The following is a 6,266-nucleotide window of genomic DNA, read 5'->3' on the forward strand; positions in this document are numbered from 1 at the left end:
CGCATAGTAGTGTGATTTGTAAATAGATGGTATGTTCTAGCTGGAGGCAGAGCAGCCTTTGCATACAAGCTCCAGCCGCTGTGATGAACGCAGCCCGGATGCAGAGTAAACAGCAAGGCTTCATTTAAAAACAGACAAAAACCAACAGTGCATCACTCTGCATCTCTCTTAAACGGACAATGAGCTCGGCATCCTCACGAGCCCTATCAAAGCCTGAAAGGCACAAACGCATAGATTATCGTTCACAGCTCTCATTCTTTAAAGGTGCAGCCCTCTGTAGCCCCTGTGCCGTTTAGGAAACAGTCACTCTGAGCTGCAGGCAGATGAGAAAACTTTAAACAGGAAGCGTTGGTGCCGCTGCAGCAGATCTCTGACTCTCACCCGGAGCAAGCTCGTGTGCTCCGCGAAAAGCGAGAACAGCCACAAGCAGAGCGGTTCCCGGGCAGGAGCCCGCTCTGGGACGATCAGGTTGCAAATCCTGCCTTTGTAGCTTTACACCACACCCCTTCAACGTGAATTAGTAGGGGAGGATCATACTCAGCTCTGATTCAGGAGCTCCTTCTTTCTTCAAGGACTGTTACTAGGAGTTGGGTGAGTACTTTGGAAGAGACTTCGGTTTTAAATGAGTAATCCTTTTTTTTTTCTTTCTTTCTTTAGCTGCCAGAAAGCAGTACCTACTGGTGGTGTGTTTTCTTTAGAATATGGTAGATGCAGGAGTCAGATGTTTAGATTCAAAGTCCAGCAATGAGTGCTGCAAAAAGAAAGACTTTTTTTCCCCCTCTGTAAACTTGTAACAGTGGGACAATGAACAACTTCTATGATTAATAACACAACTAATTGGTCGCCAGAATCTCAGAGCTCCGAGAGGGATCTTTGAAAGAAAACTCTCCTGATGGTGAATAAGTTAGCTCTGATCAGTAGCTCGAGTTTGAAGAAAAGCTCTTGTTTTTTAAAGCAATTTCTCCACTGCAGTAGTTCTAAGGGAGGCTTGATTCAGCACAGTGGTCTGGCAGGCTGTTTCAAATCCTTGTAGGGCATGTAACATCTGAAGCAATTAATATTTTAGGAGAAGTACAATGACATTTTAGGAGAATCAAATTAAGCTGATGACACATAAGCCAATTTCATTCCCAATGTATATTGGAATTCTCAAGAAACTAAAAGCCCTTAAACAATGAGGGTAGTAAATGAGTCTTATAGTAGTGTCAGTGTAACAAACACACCACTCCCCCAAAAAACAGAACATTGTTCATGACTTCTGTAATATTTTGCTTGGTAGAAGTGACATACACTTCATTTCTAGGAACTGTGGAAAGCAAAACAGTGATAACTTGCCTGTAGTTATACAAAAACCTATTTCTAGATTTTGCTAATAATTTAGAAACTATAAATACTATTCAAATGAGGAAAAGGCCTGTGACAATGGGAAAAGAGGAATAGGGAGAACAATAACAGTTTGGATTGGGGGGGAGTGTGTATGGGAACAGTCATTGTGACTCAGGACTGCAGGCATTAGTCACCAAAGTCCTTTCATGGGAAACATGTAAAGATACAAACCTTCCTTCCTGAATGTCTTATGGATAGAGGCAAAGGCAGGAAGTGCAGCTGTCAGTACAGATAGGGAGAGCAAAGGCGTGCTGGAGGAATTGCCAGGCACCTACTTGGGAAAAACTGTCAGCCTTTTCTCTTTGTAACCTTCTGCTCATCATTTAATTCTACTAGGAGAGGGTTTATGACTGTCAGTGAAGGCAGTGAGTATCTAAATCCACAGTAAATTTCCCTGCAATATTCTTTAAGCTGAATTTCAGAGTTATAATCAAGTTTACTTTGTGTTTAATGTACACAGAACTGAGCTGAGGAGGTCAAGATGATTAAAACATGTCCTGCTCTGACCTTTTTTCCTGTCAGATAATGTCCCACTTGAAAGGGTTAATTGAAAAACAACCATGTGAAAAACTGCTTGATAAATCCATTTATTTGAAAATTTTATAGCTTTTATGCTGGAGTGTCTCCAAGTGTGCTTTAAATTGACTTGCATTAATCTTTATGGTTCATCCTTACATTGTGGATTTCTAGTTTGTAATTTTGAGTTTTAACGCATTTGTCTGGTGCAGTTACACGACCTTTAAAGTGCATTTAGCTTTTCAGTGCAGTGCCCACGTTTACCAGTATTGCTCATGAACACTCAACTATTACTCATCTAGTCAATATTCTAATGCAGAATAACTGTAAATTAGAGTTTTGTGTCCTTGACTCAGGACAGAGAAGACAATTAATGGCATTGAGTTTATCCTTGATCTCACTGCAGAGTAATTTTGAAAGCTTAATTACAAAAAATCATAAATCCAAGTGCATGAACAGCAACAGACAGAAGTACCCAGGTGTTCCCCACTTCAGGAAAACTAATATCTTTTATGCTATTCTGATTCTGTGGCTCTTGGATTACTTTCAGGGCAGAAAACATGAATTGCTCTCACTGATATATCAGTGGGATTAAGATTGTTTCTGGAAACATGAATATTAAATCACCACTGGAAAAAAAAAAAAAGGAGATACTAACACCATTTCTCACATTCTGGGAAGATGCTGTAACATTTAGATTTACTTTAAAAGGGTGATTCTGGCAATGACTTTCTTTTGCATTTTAAAATGAAGCGGTAACTGCTGGAAGTGCTTTGTGACTGCCATGATTTTGCTGGTGAGCATTCAGTACTTTCTGAGAACATCTGCCAGAGGGACTCAGAGCATATGTATAGGAAGAAAAAAAAAATTAAATTAAAAAAAAAAAATCAGTAAAACTAGAGAACTGCATGACTCATGTCTCACAATTCTGGAGTAAAGTGTTAAAAATCTGTCAAATTCTAGTACTTACTACTGTCCTTTGTTTGGGCTACATTCTGAACAATTTTGTTTTCTCTCGAAGAACTAGGAGAGGCTGATGGGGTCTTCATATCTAAAGCTTTTCTTTACACTGAAACTAGGGAGAACTGACTTAAAAAACAGGGATAAAATACCTCCTTCTGTTTATTTCTCTTATGAAACCAGTTTAGCTTTACAATAGGGACAGAGTTCCCCTGGGGACAGCGTGAAGCAAAACCATATGGGGAGTTGTATAATTCCTTTCCTCTCATAGCTGTTTAACAGCAAAATAGACTTGGTTTCAATCTTTTAAATTTTCTCTCCCAACTCCTCCGTTCGATTTCTCAGTTATTTGCTGTTGCTGTTAATACATCTGTTCACAGCCCTTCTTTAGCACTGTTACCCTCTTTGCTGATGTGTGCCTTTCATAGCTGAGAATACCTCTGAAATTAACTGGGTAATTAGATTTACTGTTTAGTGAAAAATTATAATTAGGCACTTGGGCGTGTTGCCCCAGGCTGTGAATAGAACACAAGAAAGTAAAACTTTCCTTCAGAAAACAGAACATTCCAAATGAACCAGTTGTAAAATAACTACATTGAAAAGGCCAACTGCAGCAAGTCAGTTAGAAATACAAATATCATATAAAGGAAATACTTAGTTGGTACGGTTTTTATGAGCTCCAGGAAAAGTCTGCTGAAGTGTATTGGCGTATTCTGTAAACATCTTCTACTTTGAGAAGCAATCCTTCTCCTTTATATTGGTAGAGTCTCTGACATAATGAAGTGTCGGACAATGATTTCTGCTTTCATCAGTCAGAGAAAAGTTGGTGTGGGAAGATGAGGCTGAAATTTTCTGTGCTGTGAGAGTCACTGGATGGATGCTGGAAGTCCACAGACGCCGGCACTGCCACCAAAATAAACCACCTGACCTGTACTGTGGTGAGAGGCGAAGGGAATACTTCTTTTCTCTGGTAGTGTTATTTTATGTTGGGTTTAAGTGCCTGCAGAGTGACATCTGGGGCAGTCTGGACTTGGGGGGTGTTGCCATGGAAAGCATTTTCAGTATTTCTAACCTGCAGGATGATCCAAAGCTCATCCATTGCAGTAAAAATATCTGTGGTGTCTCCAGCTGGAAAGATGGACCAAATGAGCTAAGCTTGCTCGACAGAGCAAGGAAACTCATAGTTTGCACTTTGGTATGTGTGCAAAACATGAGCTCTGTGATGCTGAGATTACAAAAGGTTAAAAGGCATTACTGTGGCCTGTAGCTTCTTCCTGTGCCTGCCTGTTATATTTTCAGTATCTGACAGCTTCACATCAGTGTAAGGGAATAGCATTTCTATTGTGTGTACAATGGGAAATGACACTCAACCGGGTTAACAAACTTATAACACTGAAATTACTCTCTCCATTAGAAAAGCAGGTCATGGTAAGATAAGGGGCCTCTAAATACATGTCTATTTATCAATGAGCACAGCTGAGATTTGAGCACATACACTCTACACTTCCAGTCCAAACTGCCAGGAAAAAAAAACAAAACAAACAAACACAAAAAACCCCAAAACACAAAAAAAAACAGGCTAGAGAATTTATAAACCTAATATGTAACTAATATTGCTACTTGTTTGTTTTGTGAGAGGATTTTATGCTCTGGGAGTGGCTATTAAGATGCTGAAGGCATTCCCTGTTTGAAAACAGGATTAGATGACCAGTGTTTTTGCCACAAACAGGTACAGGTTTGAGTGTGATGGTTCTGTTGTTTTGTTTTTCAAGATTTAAGAAATTATGTAAACCACTAATTTGCTTTAGTACACGAGCAAAAATATTTTGGTAGGAGCAAAATACTTCTCTTCCCTTTTGAAAGGTATATATCACAATGAAAATGGGCTGGTTGTATGAACTGACTTGGACAAATCCAATGTCCCTGTGAAAAGTGAAGCTGTTTAATAAATCAGTCTTAATTTTGACGTTTATAATTCCCTGGGGCTGTTGCATCAGGTGCTCTGCACTGCATGATCAGGGAGTGAGGAAAATTACTCACAGGCTTCTGTTGCCAAGATATAATCTCATTGTAGCTCTGCCTCCCGGAATATATCCACGTCCCAGGTTTTGGATGATGGATATCGTGGATGGGAGGCCTGACTGAGCCAGGTAAGAGTGAGAACTCAGTGGGATTGGGAATTAAGGTCTGGACCTGTGTCACAAGAGAAGTGAAGTGGTGACAGGATGGGAAAAGGACCTGGTGCCAGGTGTGAGCTGACTAGGAGAAGGGATTAAATAGGTTCTGGAGCTAAGCTGGGAAAATGGAAAACAGTCTAAAAACATGAGTGAAAGGAGATGACAGAGAAAAGTGAAAAGGTAAGAGAAGTTTACAAGCATGTGAAAAAAAAGAAGGAAGCTCTTCTGGTAGGTTTATTAATTTATTTATTTTCATTTTCATTTCAAAACATAAGGTTTCCTTTTCAACTCATTTATCGGGTGTGGTTGAAAAGCAGCACTTGCAACTTAATTAAAAGCAGGACCAAAGTGGGAGTTGAAATCTGAAACAGTGACATCAGGTCAAGCAACTTTTCAGCTTAAAATCCCAAAAAGAAATTTGTTTTTCCAAATTTTCTCTTTACTTTAAGAGGCTGGAATAACGCAGCAGCAGCAAAGCATTCATATTACATGATGAAAGGTGGGTAGCAAGAAGCAAATTTGAAGTTCTTGGATGAATCAGAAGGAGTCTCTGGTGTCAGGACTGATACAGACTATTAGAGCTCCTACTCAAGGGCACAGGAGGGGGATAAGTTTGAGGAGGGGTGGAATTTTGATAGCTTTTGCTTTCAATCAGTAGTGTTTGCATGCTGATGATTCCCAGTGCACTGCCACCACTTTTATTGAGTTGCTGTGACAGTGCAAGGCTCTGGTGACTCCAGTGGGAATCAGTTTAATTGACAGCCCCGCCCTGACTCTGGGACTTGCAAAGCTGGGGCAGATGCCATCATTCCTTGCTCCCTTTACAGCAGGGCAGAGGTGATGGAATTCATGCTCGATTCATTCTTCATATTTGCTGCAGAGGAAATGAAAAACAGGACATTTGCAAGCAGCTGCAGAGCAGCACATGGAATAAAATCCTTTTCAAGGGAACAGAGTGACTCTGTCAGCTGGGAGACAACGCTACAGATAGGTCTAATTAAATCTGTCACACAAGTCCTAGTAGATAGTACAAGATATCATAGGTCAAACATAATGTCTCTGAAGTACAGTGGACTGAGAAAAGTCTGCTCTTATATCAGAGGTGTTATAATCCTGTTTAATTAGACTTTTCAATCCTTAGTTTTAGGCTGTGCTAAATTTGACCTTTGAGTATGCATATCCTGTCTCATGCTATTAATTCCTCTATTCAATTATATACTTTGTGGG

The 6,266-nt window shown here is 40.0% G+C and overlaps 1 protein-coding gene across 2 annotated transcripts in view; it reads left to right on the forward strand.

Annotated features, from left to right (window-relative positions):
• The first annotated feature begins 427 nt into the window (after positions 1 to 427).
• Positions 428 to 6,266, forward strand: part of TFPI (tissue factor pathway inhibitor) — a 32,523-nt gene continuing 26,684 nt past the window's right edge. Inside the window, exon 1 of one of the 2 annotated variants that reach the window (XM_027884441.1) lies at positions 428 to 591. The gene's annotated coding sequence lies outside the window, so the exon portion shown is untranslated. The remainder of the gene's footprint in view (positions 592 to 6,266) is intronic. The other variant, XM_027884440.1, reaches the window with a different exon arrangement.

Source organism: Empidonax traillii, unplaced genomic scaffold (assembly GCF_003031625.1).
Source record: "Empidonax traillii isolate 1590-97213 ecotype Southwest subspecies unplaced genomic scaffold, ASM303162v1 scaffold145:size929809, whole genome shotgun sequence".
NCBI lineage: Eukaryota > Metazoa > Chordata > Aves > Passeriformes > Tyrannidae > Empidonax > Empidonax traillii.